A 19,442-nucleotide genomic window follows, 5' to 3' on the forward strand; every position below is an offset into this window, starting at 1 on the left:
TGATAGTTTATTGTTTGTGTCACTTCGTGAGTTTCAGAAACTCCACTGAATCTCCTGAAGCCACAGCAGGTTTTCCAGGCCTTCGGTGAAGAAAACTGAACCAGCATCGACAGTTGTGCAGGTCTTCCCCTTCATTAGAAATTGAGGGGTTAATAAGGTGCAAGAGTCTGTATTGCCAGCTTTCTGCAGATCTAAATATCATTAGAAATCCATTGGATGGATGGTTTCTTGCTGGATTGCATAAAAATCACTCCTTCAAGAGAGGCTTTCCACTCGCCCACCCCTTCCACATACTTTCAGTGCAATACATACTGGAACCATTGGTTATGGAGTAAGATCATTACAAAGGTAATTTCTTTCTGCAGCATGACTCAAAGCTATAATAAAACTTTTATTGGATCGATATCTGTTCAAGTATTGAAAGTAGTCATAAATTTTCATGGCATTAATAGAATTCAGTAATTTGTCACTCAAATGGGTCCAGATGAACAGGGTCTATGAAACTCTGTTTGACAGTTGCTAAAGCTATTGAAATAATGCAGGTAATTTGGAAAAAAATGGTTAGGTAGTTATGTCTCAAACTATAATTTGTACATCAGTAAGATCAGAGAATAACTTTCTGCAAAAGATTGACAGGCTTGTTTCCTGGCTGCCACATTACCCCATAGCCTATTCCTCTGCGAGCTGAGTTCTGGCAAATATGCTCCACTACTGAATGAAATACAATATTCTCTGCTTCCTTTGGAACACTGATGGCCCTTAGCCTTGCAAAAACTGGAAGTACTCACCATCAAGTAGATTGCCTCTCTTTCTTAGGAAAAAGCTAAGGGAGAGAAAATACCCAGCAGTTTTTCCCTCAGATTGCTTCATGAGTGTTATTGTGAGCTACCCATTAACTTCTTAGCCATTTTTCTCTTAGGCTTTTAAATGGATTTGTGATTTACCAATCATCCATGAAACAGTGTAAAACCAGATATGTTTCACTTATTTTAAATTGCTTACCTTTAGCTCCACAACATTTTCCTTTAAGATGCTTTGTTCCTTTTTTTTGGTTTGGTTTTTTTGGTTGATTTTTTGTAATAAGAAAATCTAATATGATGACAGCAAGGAAGAATAATTAAAAAACCCAAAAACAACTCCACCAGAATCTAATTAAGTTATTCAAGTAAGATTTGTTGTTTGGGTTTTGTTTTGTTTTTTTCTTTTCTCTACCTGCGTAAATATATTTCTTTGATAGAAGACAACTATAACATTTGCTCATCTTTAAAAAAGCAGCAAATTATTTCTGGATTATTTGGTATCATTTTTGTTAACATTTTAGAAACAGTCCTGTTTTTTAAAATGATGATATCCCTACAAGCCTCTGCTACACTTTAAGCCTATTGTTTCTCTGACAGAACAGACACCAGAAGGAAACATGACTGAACACATAATCTGTTACCAGGAGGTTTCATGATACTGTCATTTATCTTCATGTCGCAGCAGGGAGACCAGTGCCAGAGCCCATTTTGTAACGTGGTTTTTATTAGCGCTGTTGGTGTGAGCACGACCAGGAATCAAATTCACCCCTGAAAACACACACAAACAAAAAAATGGCAATATGACCTTGGCTTTCCATCTTAACAAGCCTGATCTGCACCAGCTCTCCAGAGCATCACACTGAAATCATGCGTCACATCGCGCAGGCTCCTACATGAGCTTACACATCCCCTGATGCTGGTCTGTCATCAATTTTCCTCACCCTCAATATCCACAGAGCAGGGGGTTAATCAAGGCATCTCTCTGTCCTGGTGACCCCATCTGCCAAAACAGCCCTGGAAGCCGTCGATCCATCATTTTGCTCTGGACCAGTGCCCATTCACCACAGTACCGCCGAGCTCTATAGAGAGTTTATGCCACCATGACATGATACTTATGCTTCAGGCATATGTATGAAGGCCAGGCTTTAGTATTGTCCTACAGAAAACACAAAGGCTTTCAGTCCTCATCATAAAAGTAAAATGTGCCAACTTCATTCAGGTTGCATTGTTAATTGTTTTCTACTGTAAAACACATGCATACGAAAACTAAATCTGGAAACGCATGCTTCAAAATGGCAGGAAGACAGTGGCATACATGATCAGCATAAGCTTTGTCCTGGTACTTACACACTGATATCAGAACTACAAAGCAAAGGTTGTTCTCTAATTTTATATCTGGTTATCTGAGCCCAAAGCCTCCTGGTTGATCTCAAAGGTCTTTCTGTACAGATTAGATTGAAACGATAGGCTGAATCTTACACATGATATCAGATGAATGTGAAATTAGCTGTGAAAGGCAAATAATTTACTTTAGTATCTCTTTCTATTTATAGAAACAAAAAGTCATAGAAGAATCAGTTTGTTTGATCTACTAAGCAGCCCTGCATGAATTAAAGCTACTCTGCAGGTAATATTAAGTGAACAAGTTCAGTTAAAGAGAATGACCACCTTTTTTCCACTGGCATAAAAAATAATCTCCGGAAAACTAAGGGACAAGGTTTTGCCTCATCTTTTCAGATCTTTTCAGAAAAACATTTTCTTTTAATAGATTTTTTTTTCCCCTCTGTTCTCAAAAGTACATTGCTACTGCTCTTGAAAAGTGTAACTCAATTATCATGAATCAATTTATTTGTTGAAATGATACTTGTATCGGATTTTGTATAGTTCATTACATCTTGTGTTTTTGAACACCAATTTATTAAACTCGTTACTTCTACAGGTAAAATTAATTTGAAAGCATGAAAAATCAATATTTTAAAAGTTTCTGAAATCCATTCTAATCTATATACTGAGGCAAAATATGCTTCTCATAGCTGCATCTGAGAGGGGCATCCTTAAATCTTTTCAATATATCTCATGATTTTTAATTAATTGGGAAGACAACCATTTAAAGACAGAACATTAAACTAATTCCTAATATAATGCACTGAAGCATATGGAAATAAGTATGCTGTACTGTATCTTGCATTACATAACATGCCTCATATGAAAAGTCATGTCTAGCCTTTTGTGAACTTCAGTAATATTCATTATTTTCTAAAACTCAGAGAAATGGCTGAATCAGGTTAAAATAATTTTGTTTGCTGAAATCAAATGTAGAGCCAGATATAGGAGACTTAAATGTCGAGTAATTAATTAAATGCCTTCCTACTTTTCGTATTTTATTATGATGCTTTCTTTAGACAAGAGCTAAATTTGTTATTAAAAAATGCATTTTTATTCAGTTTATCATTTAACCAACGGATTGGTTAAATGCATCAGATTGCTCTAATCTTAAGAAAGCAGTATAAAGGAACAGCTCTTCACAAATAGGAATATAAGCAATATTCAGTCACTGAAAGTATCTCTCCTTCATTCCCATTTCTCCTAGCTTTAAAAGAACAACAAAAAAAGATATTTATGGAGCACCAGGAGTTTAACTGAGATTGAGAAACTATTATGTGCCATAAAACATGTAGCTCTATTAATTCCACAACTCCTAGGATCCAACAGAGTTATTAATTCTATTTCCCAGGAGCATCCTTCGAAGGTGTTTTGTATCTCTTCAGTATCAAGAGTCAGAGGACAATAACCTATTTGTGGAAATTGTTTCCCCCATTTGGCCAGCTATTCTGTCCTGTGTAAGCTCACATGTTTCTGTGCTGGTGGTTTGGTCCCCTTCACATCATCTCCAAGGTGGTCCCTAACGCACAACCTCCTCCTGAGCCAGACACAGAAGGATATATTACAAATAATATGCACTACTAAGTCTGCAATGGACACCTAGGACAGACCAAACACCTCCATCATCCACAGTATTATCCCAGCTATTTCCACCACAGATGTGGTAACCACCACTCCTCCACCAGACCATCTCTACTACCCTTCTTGATCAGCCAGTTACCAACTGTATCATAAAAAATACACCTTCAAACAACTGTATACACGAGCCACGTAGATAAACACACGTCTCAGTAAAACTAGCAGCTATCTAATGTATGAGAAGAACCAGGATCCTGCATTTCATGTCATTTCCCGTGAGAACGAACAAGATACCAAAACAATATCTTCAAATTACCAGAATATTTCTCTAGCAAAAAGAGATCAGATTCTCAAATTAATCTCTTCATTCCTCATATTCAAAGGAGACACAAAGTATCTTCCAAAGATAAGTTTAGGAGCTAAGATTCCTAGACATTGCACCGTAAGAATCAACAACAAGAAAAAAAAAATTACCAAATATTACAATTCTTTTCTTTTTCTCCATATTCCCAGCTTTAAAATACATAATATGTAGCATGCCTCACTCAAATGTATAGGGGATTATACTGTAAAATACAGAATAAGTGGTTCCCCTCCTCCAGGCTAACACCTGCTCTTAAGAAGTAGAAGATAGCGCTTCAGTAAAATACACAGGGACATTTCTGGGCACTGTGTATGATTTGTAACGTGTCCTGGATGATTTTAGTACGGTTTCAGTTCCAAAGCAAACAGTCAAGGAAAAGTAGCTATTCATGTATGTGTTCATTTTCCTTTTCACAGATGGTGATTGCTCAGTGTGATCAGCTTTTTACCAATGCAAAGTATTTTTGCAACAGATTCTTATCCTGAGCCTCTGCTGAAAGGTGTATAAAAGCTGTTGAAGAGGTCCCTGCAGCTTTTGGTTTTGAGAAGGCTTACGTTTACTCTTTGTTTCCTTGCAGTGAAATAAATTAGACTCATGGGACTGTGACCATCATGGCACTGCCCCTGAAGGGAGGACTTACTCCACAGCTCTCCTCCAAGCACGGGGTCCTCCCCCCACGCTGCCTGTGGGCTGCCATCCCGCAGGCTGTGCCAGACACTGGCTAGGTGAGAACTCTTTGGCACAGTCCAAAACCATTTCAGGGAGCATGATAGCTATTAAACAGTACAGACAGTTACGGGCCAGTGCTGATCCATGTTTTATCCCAGTTTTACTACACTAGATGTAGCCTATGTATCATCCAAACCCATAAAACAAAACCAGTTGTCCGTACTAGTTAATAATCTTCCCCGTCCACCTAATGCTGGTGTGCAGAGCTGCTTTACTTCCTACAGACCAGCACAGGAATTTCTTCTAATTGCAGGATGTTTAGAGGACTGGGTGACTAGATGCAGCAAGGCTGCAGTGAAGCATGATGAACTTGGTTAGGAGTGAGCAGATTATGACTGACAAGCAAAAAAAGGAAGAAAATGGGACAATGCCTGAGAGGAAGGGTTGAGATGAGTGTGAAAAAAGCAAAAGGTCAAAGCAAGGAAAGGAACGAAGTGAAAAAGAAAGCAAAGAGAACGAAAAAGAGTAAAAACCACAGGGGAGAAGGCAACTCAGGGGAAATGAGTCGTAAATAAGGCAAGCCCTGAAGCAGGACAGGATAAAAACAATGCATTGACAAGAGCTGGACCTGCAGAACTTCACTGAGATGAATTTAGTGCTCCCAGTCCCTGAAGTGGGAATACCCCAGGTTAAGAAGGGAAGCGAGCCATGGTGAGTTCGTCTGTGCTGCTACTCAGCTAGATGCTGCTGGAAACATCACTCTATCCTCCATTTTAGGATTATTGCCGAGATATATATATATGTATTATATTCAGAGAGTCATGGAATCGTTTAGATTGGAAAAGACCCTTAAGATCATCAAGTCCAACCGTATTCATTCCCATCCTTCTCGTCGATAGCCAAAAAAGGCCAACAGCAGTGTAAGCAATATGCTTTGCTGCATGCAGGCACCATCCAAAACCAGCGGTCCTGGTTTTTTTATGTCCACATAAAAGCCACTTAGGAGCAGGACTTAACATCTGTACTTCTCCCCTGGCCAACCCCATCCTTCCAGAGTGGTGTCCTTAGTGCACAAACTGCAAGGACTGCAGCCCCCCACTTCTCACAGGACCACATAATCTCTACATGAAATTATGTGTTACTTACTGTTTCCTGAACTGCAAGAAGTAGGTGGTCCTGCAAGGTGAGGCTTTCCTTCTGCTACACTACACACAGTGTTTCAGTCCATGCAAGTTCACGGGTAAATCCTATGTGTTAGGATTAAACTGAGGATTCATTGCTGTTATGCCCTCATCTGGTGCTTTCCCTTCCTGCATTGCTCACTTGAGTTTCTGACTCATTATCAAAATTCGCTGCAGGCATGAGTCATGTGTTTTAATACAACCTGATTAACCAGTCAAAAAGGATACAGTGATTTTTCACTAAAGCAAATTTTTCTAATTGGGTCATGGTCTTTTTTCTCTACAAGATGCGTCATGAAAAAGTGTCCAATCAGTTTAAAACCCTCCATCCTTGAAAAGTGGCCTACCTCCTACACTGATTTTCATGCAAGTTACAATACAGAAAAAAAAGCAAATCACAGCGATACAGAGATTTTTTACATAAGTTTGTCTTAAATGCAGATGTGCTTTTTGGCACTCCTGGGTGTGACATCACCTTTGAGCCTCACATAGGCCTTGGCCATTGCATAACATGCTCTGTAGTCTTCACCTCCTATGAAGAGCAGCTTCTCTTAATTCTTTGCTTTTTGAATAATATACATATTGTATTATGGCATACACAACTGAAGATTTTGCTGCAGCTATAGGACTAGTGAAAATCAGAAGCTATAAGTTAGGCAGACATGAGAAGGTCTGAAGTTCAGAGTCATATCTGAAGCTTTCTTCAAAAGTGAATTTTGTCCAAATGTCAGCTCTGGATTAAAAGAAAGTGTGCTACCAACTGGAAAACATGCACCCTCCCATTTCTGAAGGATAGGTGTATATTATAAAAGGAAGCATCTCTTCACCATGGGGTTAGTTGGAGATGCTTCCAAATGGGCTGAAATACCTATGCGGCACAATGCCAACACATCAGCTCCTCCCCAAAGCAGGCAAAGTAGCTAGTTAGCTTGCAGGACCCTTTGCCAGAGGAGCTATACTGATCCTGACTCCAGCGCTAAGACATATGGAGTTACTCCAGGTGCCTTTGTAGAGGCGGATGCAGTTGTAATACCAGGCCTGTGTATTATTTTTCTGGGAGCCTTGTGTTCATTTAAGGTTGAAATTTGAATCTGAAATGATCATGAACAAGTTGGTCAAGAAAGGCTTCATAACTACATCAAAAACATCAGAATGGAGGAGACTAAAACAGAGCATCTTTTATTAAATGATAACCTGAGGCTACTGACTCCCTATAAGACAATATGTGAATCAGTGGAATAAGCCCCAGTGAGCACAACAGAGAGATTCATTAGCCAGAGAAATAGTCATTATCAAGCTACTGGAAAGCTGTCCTGCCACTGAATGTTGTAATGAAGTATTCAAACTTTTAAATTAATTGAAAAGAAAAGTAATGAAGAGAGCAAGCAGTCTGCCAAATTCCTGAAAGGCAAATTGTTAAATGTGCACATGTGAACGTAAAATACATTATTTCTCCATCTTCCAGCTTTCCTTTGCCGCTTCATTTTTCTTCTGTCTTCTTTGTGATCTCCTCCTCCCACTGGCTCAAACCAGTGGCAGGATTAACAGAGGCTCTTGCTTCAAAGGGCTGTTGATGGGTGTCCTGTGACTCCTGGGGACTCCTGTACTCCACAGGATTACACCAACCAGGCTGTGCACCCTGCGAGCCAGGCACACGTCAAAGGGGAGTGCAGAGAGTGACGTACCGATGGGAAAACCGCCATGCCATGCTTCAGCGCCCATCCTCTACTCTGACTCAAACTGCCTCATTTGAGAGTAACATGTTCTAATGGTGTGAATAAAACAATAACTTAATCCTTCCCTTGGAGGAATTACATACGTATGTTCAGCAGTAGTTTACCCTTAGGCAAAAGGATGATAGCACTGAAATAAAAAATTTTAAAACAATGTGAACAAACCTGAGTAACATTTAGTCTCTTATGAGAACATTAACACAACAACAACAAAACCACTACAAATAATTTAGATCATAATTAAAGCCATTATAGAATCATAGAATCATAGATTCATTAAGGTTGGAAAAGACCTCAAAGATCATTGAGTCCAGCCGTCAACCCAACACCACCATGCCCACTAAACCATGGCCCTAAGTGCTGCATCTACACGTCTTTTAAATACTTTCAGGGATGGTGACTCAACCGCTTCCCTGGACAGCCTGTTCCAATGTTTAACCACTCTTTCAGTAAAGAAGTTTTTCTTTAAGGAAACAAATTAAGAAAACATTTTTAACTTTTTTTAAACCTTAAGGAACAAATTAAGGAAATTTTTCATTAAGGAAACATACACTGTATTAAAGCATGTCTTTAAGCTTATACCTACATCCTTCTGGTTTTCTTATTTCTGTAGGGAATGTTACCTTTGCCTACCCCTTGCACATCACCTGCTGCCAGAGCTTATGCAAGGGCAGCCAGGGGCCTGAACGGACTTCAGCTGATGGTATCTTTGTCCCTAACAGAGACACGAAAAGCACTCTGTTCCAGCTTGCTGCTGGCAGGATAAAGGGCATACCTAGATTTAGATATACATCTTCCTGTCAGCAGAAGACAAGCTTTCTTCTTGCAAAAAGAAAACTTCCTTTCCTAAGCAAATATTATTTAATTTTCTATCAGTTTATAGCACTGTGGAAAATGTTTCATTAAGACAGACTGTGAATTGTTACTCTCCCTGTGTCAACACAAAGAGGGGTATGCAGCCTGATTCCACAGAGCCCACATGTGAGCTAAGCACGGATAATGCTGATACAAATACTACAGTCAAGCTTGAATAATTTGAGAAGGGAATTTAAAAAACAAGGCCGGTTGCCAGCTTGGCTAGCAGACACATGTGCCTAGAGCACTAATGGGACAATGATTACTGTGTGCGAGGGCAAGGCACAAGCAAGCTATGTCACCATTTGGCAAATGGGAGTTATGATGTATGGGGCATCACCATACATGAAGGCAGCCTTGATGTCTTTGAACTCAGGACACAAAACAGATAACAGGAATGAGCCTGATCTCAATATGCTGATACTCTGTTCCCTTGATATACTGCTGGAGCAAAGCAAGCTGGAGAACTATTTTCAATGTTAGTTCACCTCTGTGGCTTGGTGGTTTTGCTCGCCGGACTGTAAAAGAGGCAGACCTTCAAAACAAAGAGCAAATAGGTATTTTGACAACTGGAGAAATCACTTTTATCCAGCCTTGTTTTTAACAGTATTAAGAAGAAAATAGTAATCTAATTTGGTGCCCAAATTTGGCTGGTGATCAAGAAATATCTGATTTCTTCCACCGGCAAAAAAAATTGTAATAGTTTCTTGACTTTGCTGAAAGGGTTGCTCTGATGGATTGTGCTTCATTGTCTAGGGATGTCCTTATCACTGGTATCAGGAAAATGTATCCCCTTATCCAGTCTGACAGTAGGGAAAAAGCTGTCAATTTCAGGAGACTAGATTGCTAATGACTGCCTAAATATTTCACTTTACTACATGGTTATGATTTGGCCTTCTTCATCATTCTTCTAATCAAATACCTTGTGTCCTTGGGCCTGCAAAGAGAGGCTTCCTTTGAGAAGTCCAGGTAGGCGATAGGAGCACCTCCAGGTCAGCAACCAAGTGGGATTTACATCTTCAGCAGATGCAGAACTAAAACCAAAAGTATCAAATAACTGCTGGAAGAAAAGAGGATAGCAAACTTCAAGTTGTCTCTGGCTCAGAAACTGAGTATTTACATACCCTCATAGCAATGTGAAAAACAAAAGGATCTTTCCTGTTGTTCAAAGAGACTCAGGACGGCGAGGGCTGCATGCCCACTCTAAATGAAACTCCAACTGCATAGCACAGCGGCATGTGCTGGGTCCTGACACAATTGTTGGGCAGCTAGAAGGAACCCTTATGTCCTGAGTCTGGTAAACAGCAGTGTGAGACTGGGTACTAATGGACTGTTAACCCACTCATCACACATATTGACAGTATTGGCTTTATCGGAGTTCACTTTATGTATGGGTTTCTTTTGTGTGAGGCATCAGGACGCACAGGACTTGGGGCTTGATTAGTTTTGAATTTCTTTTTAACAGTGATTTTGGCTCTAACTATTTTCTCTTTGATACCTAAGCTTTGGAGTTGGCACCATTTTGGGATCTTCAACTTTCTTTAGAAAAACATGTTTTGTTAGCATCACAATACAATTTTCAGTAGTTCTGCTTTTGTGAGGAGTAGAATGCACATTAACTCACTTTTGGATGTATTCAGTCAGTGCCTTTCAGTTGAAGCATGAAAATAATTTAAACCATTATCAGTTTTGCTGCCGAGAAAGCAAGCATCTGACAAGCATTTTATTTCATACTCAATTTAGAGCATTAGCACAACAAATAAATGACTGATAAAAATAAGCAATTCTCCAAAACTGATACTGGGTCACATTTACTCATTCTGAGAAGTTTCTTTTTTAACAGGAATACAGTGAGAGTCACTCTTAACTGCTTTTCCAGATTAGGCAGGTCATGACTGTATTATTTAGAAATAAAAACTTAGTCAGCATTCTATTTCTTTTTTAATTCTAATTTTTGCTGAGTAGAACTGTAGTAATTGGATTCCTTCATTCCTCCTCCTACATCATCCTGGGTCAAATAAACTCAGGTGATTAAAATGAAATGGAGCAAGTAATGGATAAAGCTTTAGTATCAGCACAAATGTACTGATTCGAACGCCTTCACTGTACAGTGTATCCCTTCCACCATTGCAGGAGGGTTTGAAGTCTGATGTTGTACAGAACAGCTATGAAATTTGGCTCCTGAGACAATTACCCTCCAAGCACTGCGTGTTTTTAATTTATCCACAATGGGCAATAGCATCCACAAGCAAACTAAGGGCCTTTCCAGCTGAGAAATTAGGTGAGTTACAGTGTCCAAGGTACTCTATTTGAAAAAGTCTTTAACATGCCCAAAAGGTCTTCTTAATCCACCCTTTACTAAAATGGTGGATTGCTTATCCCTATGGTGGTGTTCAGTCTCTTGATATGAAAAGCTTGCTCAGACCAGGGCACTGGAGAAGTTCTCTTGCACAGGCTTGGATTCCTACATTTCAGGCAGAGTATGCCTTTACAAATGCTTTGTAAGAGGTTCATTTATGACAATGTGTAAAAAAATGTAAAAATAATGGGTTCAGGTTATCCTCTGGAGATTTTGCACGTTCCTGCCAACTTGTATTGGATGATTTAGAGAAGGGCAGGCTGCAGCATCAGCAGCTGGAGCAGACACCACCACCTTCAGAGGCTCTCTTGGGTGCTCCAGCTGCTCTATTCCCCAGCAGTCACAGCCATCAGTTGGTGAATTAGAAAGTTTCCATAGTAGCAAGCTGGGAGTAACACAAATGTCACAGTTCCTGTCCCTCTCTGTACACAAATTGTTCTTGGCATGATCCCTTGTGTTATGTACAGCTGCTCTGGTCCCAGAGCTGGCCAGGAGAAGTATCAGGTCTGAAGACTTCACGATGGGGGGGAAATCAAAACATAGGAATACTTTGATACAAGTCTGCCTTTCTTCTATTTCCTTCTCATTCTTCCATCTCTGTGCATCTCCACTGGATACACAGGATAATACCCATATCTCAGTATTTATTACTCTCACCTCTTCCACAAAAAAAAAAAAAAAAGTTTACGAAAAGCTCAAGTCTCAATTTACCCTTAGTTTCTGAATCATAGGAAATGACTGCTTAGGGATTTAGTCTGTTCTTTTGATCCACTAACAGGATCTTTCAAGGACACATGCCAGCTCCCCTTTATCTGCATTCTCCTATTTGTGAGAGCCCTGTGAAGTTGGATGCTATGGGACTGAGAGTGCTTCTGTGAAAACTTCACCTTTTTCAAGTACTTTACCAACTCTGGATATCAAATAACGTAACAAAGCACCAAAAATAACACATGTCCCAAACCAGAACCAGTGTTTACTAAGGGTTGAACACAACTAAGCATTTTGGTGACCTCTGATAAATGATCATTTTCTTTTGATCCAGTACCCAGAAAATGGATTGAATAATACTATATCATAAGGGGAGTCCTTGCTGCTCAAAAGGTTATTTTGTCTGTGTTTTATCTATTTGGTTTTCTCCCACAGGAAAAGGTATAAACACTAATGAGTGTGGATTGTCAGCTGCAAGAAATCCAAGTTCTATTTTTGGATGAGCAGGTCAAAGCACATCTCCAAAAGCTCAAAACATTGCAAGTTAGAAATTAATTTCTCACCAAAAGGGTACTTGGGAGCTCTAAATATCTCTCTTTTCCAAAAAAGAAATTCTTAGGTGCCCAAAGGTCTGAGCATGCCCAGAAACACCTCAGTGCTGAATGATTTTGTCTTTGAAGCACTGAAAAAATACATTTACTCAGTGATCACTAAATATAAAGCTCATAAACACTAATAGGAGCAGGCACTGAAGCCCAGGTCTCATCACTTCCAAATGAGTGCTCAGACCGCCAGGATAAAGAACTGTGCCCCTTGCTTTTTATCTGTGCATTCACACACATGATGTATGGTAATCCACCGTACATGAAACAATTAAGCAGGAGGGGGAACCTGAGAGAGGCCTGTAATGCTGCTGTTAAATAATGTTTTTGGAAGGCAGTAAACACGAGATTAAATCCTAACGCATAAAAAACCTAATGGAAATTCAGTCTCCCACGTCCCACTGTCAAGCCTGATGTATTAGCTGGTAAAGAGGCATCACCAGTTTGGAGGAAAAGCCCTAGAAACCTGACTTTGTGATGTTTTACGAGTCTTGAGTGATGGGAATTGTCAGAATAAAGGCCCATATATTATACTAAGTTCCACTTCTCTCTGCACATTTCCTCCTCTTTGGCTAATGCAGCTCTGCACTCCGGTGCTGGCTCCCCTGGGCTTCTCCCTGGCTTTGGGTGTGCTGCAGAGGGCAGGCACCTCGGCTCGGTGGGGACCATGGGTGCTGCTGCAGGGCCAAGTGCCTAAAATACAGATGCTGCAACACAAATTACTGCCTGCTCCATTCTGCTTAATGGATGGAGCTCTCAGGCACGGATCCTGGATCCCCACATATTTCAGCACCTTAACGATTCAAGCAGTACTTCTGAGCATTGGCACTAGTGCTGCAATTGTAAAGGAATTTCTCCTCAGGGAAAGACCTCACATTAATCTGGGGTGCCACATAAAAGCGGTGAGGGTACAGTAAGTTTTAGTGGGAGCTTGTTACCGTAGAGTAACTGTTTTCTATCTCAAAGCCTTGATTTTAGGGTTTTCAATAGAGATCAAAAAGGCTTAGTCACAGTTATTTATTTTCCATTTTCAGGGAAGATGTGCAAAGTGAGAACCTTCAGTGCTGCTACCCCTGCAGCCTAAGACTTCAATCTTAAGAATAAATGACTTTCCAAATTTATTATTGCGCAGAGAGTTTTCACATTATTGCCTCCAATGAATCTGGAGTTTCTTGGAAAGCTCATTGACGTTTATCAGCTTTCATCACAACAGAAAGCAAAGGAAATCGAGACTGAGACAATTTTTTATTTAATATCACTATGGAATGACAAAATTCTGTTTCCTTTCCATGACTTGAATTGTCCATCACTTTTTAGCAGGGCCTGTTGCGACAGGACAAGGGGGAATGGCTTTAAACTAAAGGGGGGTGGATTTAGACTAGATAGAAGGAAGAAATGTTTTACGCTGAGGGTGGTGAAACACTGGCACAGGTTGCCCAGAGAGGTGGTGGATGCCCCATCCCTGGAAACATTCCAGGTCAGGTTGGACGGGGCTCTGAGCAACCTGGTCTAGTTGATGATGTCCCTGCCCATGGCAGGGGGGTTGGACTAGATGACCTTTAGAGGTCCCTTCCAACCCAAACTATTCTGTGGTTCTATTCTATGATTCTATGTACTATATTCAGCTTGTTATTATTGTTTTTGATATGATTCTAGGGGAAAATATCTGAAAAAAGCATATAAAATTATTTAAAGAGGTGTCTGCTTTTTCCTATCTTAAGTACGTTTGTGTCTTTGAAGAGATATAAAGATGTACGCATATATCTATTTTGTATGCATAGTTAAACTGTTAATGTTCAAGTAATAAATGCACACAATCATATTGAGTATTATATATCAATCAGTATTTAGAAGAAGAAAAAATGATGTTTGATCTTGGCAACATTCTCTGCCCACCCAGATAAGAATGATGGTTGTGTGCCAGGTTAAGCAAAGCAAACACATGTTTCCTTAGACTATTTTGCTCTCCAGTCTTCATTAAAATTGGGTTACTAAATATATGTGAGAACAGTGTCCCTCCTTCAGATCAATGGAGAGTATGAGTATTGCCAGATGCATGGCATGGAGACTCAGTTTTTCGCAAGCGTCCCGTTGAGCTCTGCCCTGCTGTCCCCACCACAGTGGGGGTCCCAGCATGCCCATGAAGCTGCCAGCTTCTTCAGCACTCCAGACCAGCTCTGGAGAGGGGTATAGAGCTGCCAAGTATTTGCACATGGGTCCTACCCAGCAGCCAAGCCAAAGGAAGGACTGAGCCTGTTATTCAAACAAATGCACAATCACAGCAAAGACCTCTCACCGGCAGCAAGCCCACGTCTGCTCACCCTGCAGCAAGAGGGATGTTTCCAGGGCAGCTGCAATCCCAGCCTCAATGGAGTGAAGTGTGGCACCAGACCACCACCTCTTGTGGGCTTTTGTGACACTCCAGGAGAGAAGGCAAGAAAGGAAAAGAAGAATGTTTGATCTGTTCTTTCATCTCAGATCTGCTTCTCATTTTCCCCTCTCTTCTTTTTACTTCCCAAATTAAACTTCTCTGACGTGCAAGGTGGGCAGCTTTTATTGCTACATCACTGAAAGTTTGCTAGTTCAGGTTTCTGAACCATGTTTGTGTCTCTTTCTGAGTGGGGTATTACTAGCCCTTGTGACAACCAAAGGATAAAGTTTCACAAGGAAAGGAATATAAAATGTTTCCAATAGTGTGCTCTTTTCTTTGTCTCAAAAATTAATGAAACTACTAACTTATAATAAAAAAAAAGAAATCACTCAGCATTCATAGCCATATCGATGGAGGTGAATTAATACTTCTTTCAGTGCCTAACTTCCAACTGTTACATCTGTTCCCATCTTTTCTGCAGAGGGTTATTAGAATCTATATTATTACACTTAATTTTACTTTGTTTTCCCTCCAGTTCTTTATCGTCTGGAGCAAGTGAGCCTAAGAACTATCAAAAGAGAAATAACCAAGAAGGTTTATCTTTGTCTGATGATACTCTACTAGAATACATGAGTGCAGCTCTATGAAAATCCATTGAGTTTTGCTGAACTTTGTGAATGGAAACTGCAGTGTTGTCTTTGGCCCTAAGTTCACAAAATATTCCAGCGTGCCCTCTGTCACATAATCATCGTGTCTTACATCACGTCACCATGGGATCTCCCTTCTTCCACTCCTACTCTGTATACTATTGGATTTTAGTTAATGATCATGCATTTAATAGCAAAGAGTTCAAATATATTCACACTCTTAAAGTCAGCTGAACCTAGTGACACTATAATGGCATTTTTAAGGAATGAATTATGTTTTACGTTCTTCTGTTGTATTAATAAACTATGTTGTTCTGTGGTTGATATGAGATCATGCACAGGCAGTAAGTGGTCTAGCTAAACAAATTGTATTATGCCTTCTAAATTATTAAAAAGAAAATGTAGCTATTGACATCACTTAAAATGTTATCTGTTACTATGTTTCATTTCTATGAGAGGAAGATATTTTTATGCTCTACTGACGCAAGCTAGCATAGCTTTCCATTCCCCTAAAACATAAAGAGGCTCCAAAACAGCTGTCACAAAAGTGACAATCAACCACTGTACATGGATATGTATTAAAGCAATGAGTGTTTTTGATTTCCCCACTTGTACAGGATGTCATTTCCAACCAGCTATGAAGTCAAAGATAAAACACTCAAACTAAGCTTATACTAACGAGATCAACCTAGAGGTAGGACACTGTAAAGGTACAGATTCACTGCTAGCCTCTGTGTATAGCAGTGCAAAGAGCGAGCACTGGAAGGCAATCCTGTGGATGTTCTAGCTCCTGAAACCCAAGTAAGAAAATCAGGCCCCTACTGCATGTACAAATGTACCGAGAGCAATAATTATTCTACAGTTTTGCTCCATTTTAGGTGTCCTTCCAAAATTTGTTACAGGCCATTTACCATTCATATGCAAAACTAAGAAACATAAAATACTGTCAGGCACAACTAAGAGGATAACGCCTGTGAGCTGAATCCAAATAAGGCACCTTGGCTGACTAACCTCAGACATCTAACCACAGAACTCAGATCTTTATAGCACCTCTGCCAGCTTCTGACAAGCCAGAAGCATGTGTGTTCACCAGGGAGTTGTTAAGGAAAACACCAGGTATTGCTAAGTGTCTTAATGTTCCTCCCAGACAGCTTTAGGAAGAAAAACTAATTCCTTTTCAATTTTTTAAAACAGGGGACTTTCATTCATTTTTTTTTTAACTCCAGCAAACAGTCCAGCACTGTTAGTCCCAAAGGAATGGAGAAGATGAGATAATTTTCTGCAAGTGCTTGTGACTTGAAAGGCTAATGAGCAGGGAAAGCGTTCAAATACTCGGACATCTCCATAGCACTTCCCAATTGCCAGCAGCTGGATTTTGTGAATCCCAGTTCATGGACCCTTACAGATGGGTTTCTAAGCACTGTATTGTGAGTTCTGCTAGGTGGCTACAAAGCTAAAAGATGCTGTGGTATGACATATTGCAACACCCAGGTCCTCTCTAACGATCCTCTGCAACTTGTGTTGCAGTCTTTGAGTGGTTCAATGGCTCGACCTGTGCAACACAAAACCCCCAGTGTAGGAATGTCTTTCTCTCCATGCTTGCTGGCAGAGCCCCTTCCATCAGCCTCTGTTCTCTGTGTTGAACTGCTCCTGTCTCCTCTGTGGTCTGGGCACTGCCTCCACACAACTAGGCTTATTAGCAACCTTAAGGTGTGCTTATTGTGAAGCAGTCATGTCCTATTAGTTAGTTCAGCTTAGGAGTCTATCTGACTGGAGAATCACAGGAGGGTTGAGAAGGCCATAATATGTCTTGTTAAAATATGGGAAAGTTTTTTGTTGATGGACAGACAATAATGAATGTGGGAATTACTCTTCATTTCTCCTTTCATTTTTGTGAACTAATTTGTGCTGACTGGTCCAATATGGACTTAGTAAGAAGCTTCCTCTCAGCTCCTTCTTGGAAGTAGCCATCGTTAGGGGAGCAATGCTAGTGCTGTAAGAGCACAAGTACAACCTGCTCAGCTGCTATGACATCAATTCCATAAAGAACCAAAACGTACAAAGGTTGTTTCCCAAAAAGGAATTCAGCTGTCACAGAAGAGTAGGGAAGGTGCAAGAGAAATTTAAAAGGGCATCATGAGAATTAAGGAAAGAAAACTGAGGCAGGACTGCATTCAAAATACTTCTCGGCATTCAAGGACAAGTCAAGAGCCTAAATAGATCTTTGGATCTGGGCCCTAGAGTACTGAAAACAAAGGTGAGGAAGGAGATAGGATTGTAAATGGGCAAGTTGAATACAGAAGCCTTATTTTGATGTAGAATATGCAAGAGCATGCTTGCAGGCAGTGAGACATGAGCCAGCAGAGTTGAAGGTGAGGCTGAGATAATGAGAACAGAAATAAAGGAGGAAAGGAAGCTTGAGATAGCAGGGACTGAAGGAGTGAGAGGCAGATAATAGTCCTCAGACTTCAGAACTGTAGACAGGCTGTGACAGGGAAGGGGAAATTAATGGTAGAGCAGCAAAAGGATGGGGAGAGGCAGAAACTCCAGTTGGACTTGTTTTTGTAAGAAATGGTGAAGAAGTTTGAGGGGGAGGCAATACACAGCAGCAATGATGGGAATATTGTCAATGAAAACAATAGGGAGTGGCTCTTGTCAGACAAGATATTTTCTCATAACTTACAGTATCGAAATATAATCTCTATCATCATCATTAGAAATAACAGTGGAAAACAATTCACCTCTGAATATCTGACAATCAGATCCATTCTTCAAGAACGTGTGCCCAAAGACATTTACCTACACAATGAATTGCAAAGTTTTCCTGCCATTTGGAAAGAATTAAATTACCTAAAATAGGAAAATTACTGTTTGACTACCAACACTTGCAGCATTTTTTTTACAATAATTCTACTTTTCCAATTGTTATACATTTTTATGTCATTTCAGCATCAAATTTTAGTTCCATGAAGGGGAAGAGGCAGCTGCAATCAGAAAAGGAGAAGGGATCATATAGGCAGCCTGCACATCAGACTGGATTGTGGTAAAAGGAGGAGCAGAAGAAAGACTAAGTTGTTTTTATTTCTCTCTATAAGTAAAAACTATGCCTGAAATTCCATTAAATAAAACTACTTTTGAAAAGCCTTACAGAAAAATAGGTTGAAGGTATTCATAGCCAAATTCCAAACCCAAAATTTTCAAAATAACTACTATTTATTTGGGAAAAGGGTAAATTTTCTCTTAAAGAAGGAGGTGGATTTTCAGGCAGCACTGTATAATCACTTTTGGGGAGGAAAAGAGGAAAAAACAGATGCCTTTCTGGAGTTATCACATCCAAAATCACTGATTCCTGTCTAATGCCCTGTGATCCCAGGTCAAGGCAAGATTTCATGGGAGTTCACTTAGTCACCCACACACTGGGGTATTGAGAAGCAGCCTGGGAAAGCGTGTCACTGCTGGGGTGACAGCGCTGACCAAGCAACAGCCTTTCCACTGCAGATGGAGCCTGGTTCCCATTGCACCTTGCTCCCTGCTCCTGGGGCTTCTTCCCCAGCAAAACAAACCTCCTGACACACAGAAACCTCCTTCAAGTTTTCTCAGAGCTCTGCAGGACCTCAGCTTCCTGGGCAGGGATATATCGTCTTCCAGGCTAAATTGTCACGTGCAAAGCTACATTACGACGGTTGGACTCGATGATCTTAGCGGTCTTTTCCAACCTTAATGATTCTATGATTCTATGATTATTTTCTGAGTAATCCTCCTCTGCTTTGAAGCACCCCTAGGGGTGGAGAAATGTCTTTCACTATGATGAAACGCCAGCAAGCTGGACTAACTTTGCCGTAGACATTTTATTGGTGGGAACAACAAGCAATACAATTTCATTCATTGCCCATACACAGGTCCAACTCTGGTTCAGTGGGATTTCAGAAATAAGGAGATGCAGCTGTGCAGGCAACTTACTGCATATACCCCTTTCTCACATTTTAAGGGAGAAGCTTCAGCCTGCTTCTGATTTCAAGACAGTAGCAAAGCCATTGCTGTTCATTTCCATGAAGGAAGACCTACACAGGCCTGCAAGATCTACCTGATATTTACATGCAGAGGTTTCAGAAGACAGCCTCTCTTATCACACATCAAGGTTTATTTCTCATTCAGAAATTGGTACAGGCAGGTGTCTGCAATTACATGACAC

Source organism: Aptenodytes patagonicus, chromosome 1 (assembly GCF_965638725.1).
Source record: "Aptenodytes patagonicus chromosome 1, bAptPat1.pri.cur, whole genome shotgun sequence".
In the NCBI taxonomy this organism is placed as follows: Eukaryota; Metazoa; Chordata; class Aves; order Sphenisciformes; family Spheniscidae; genus Aptenodytes; species Aptenodytes patagonicus.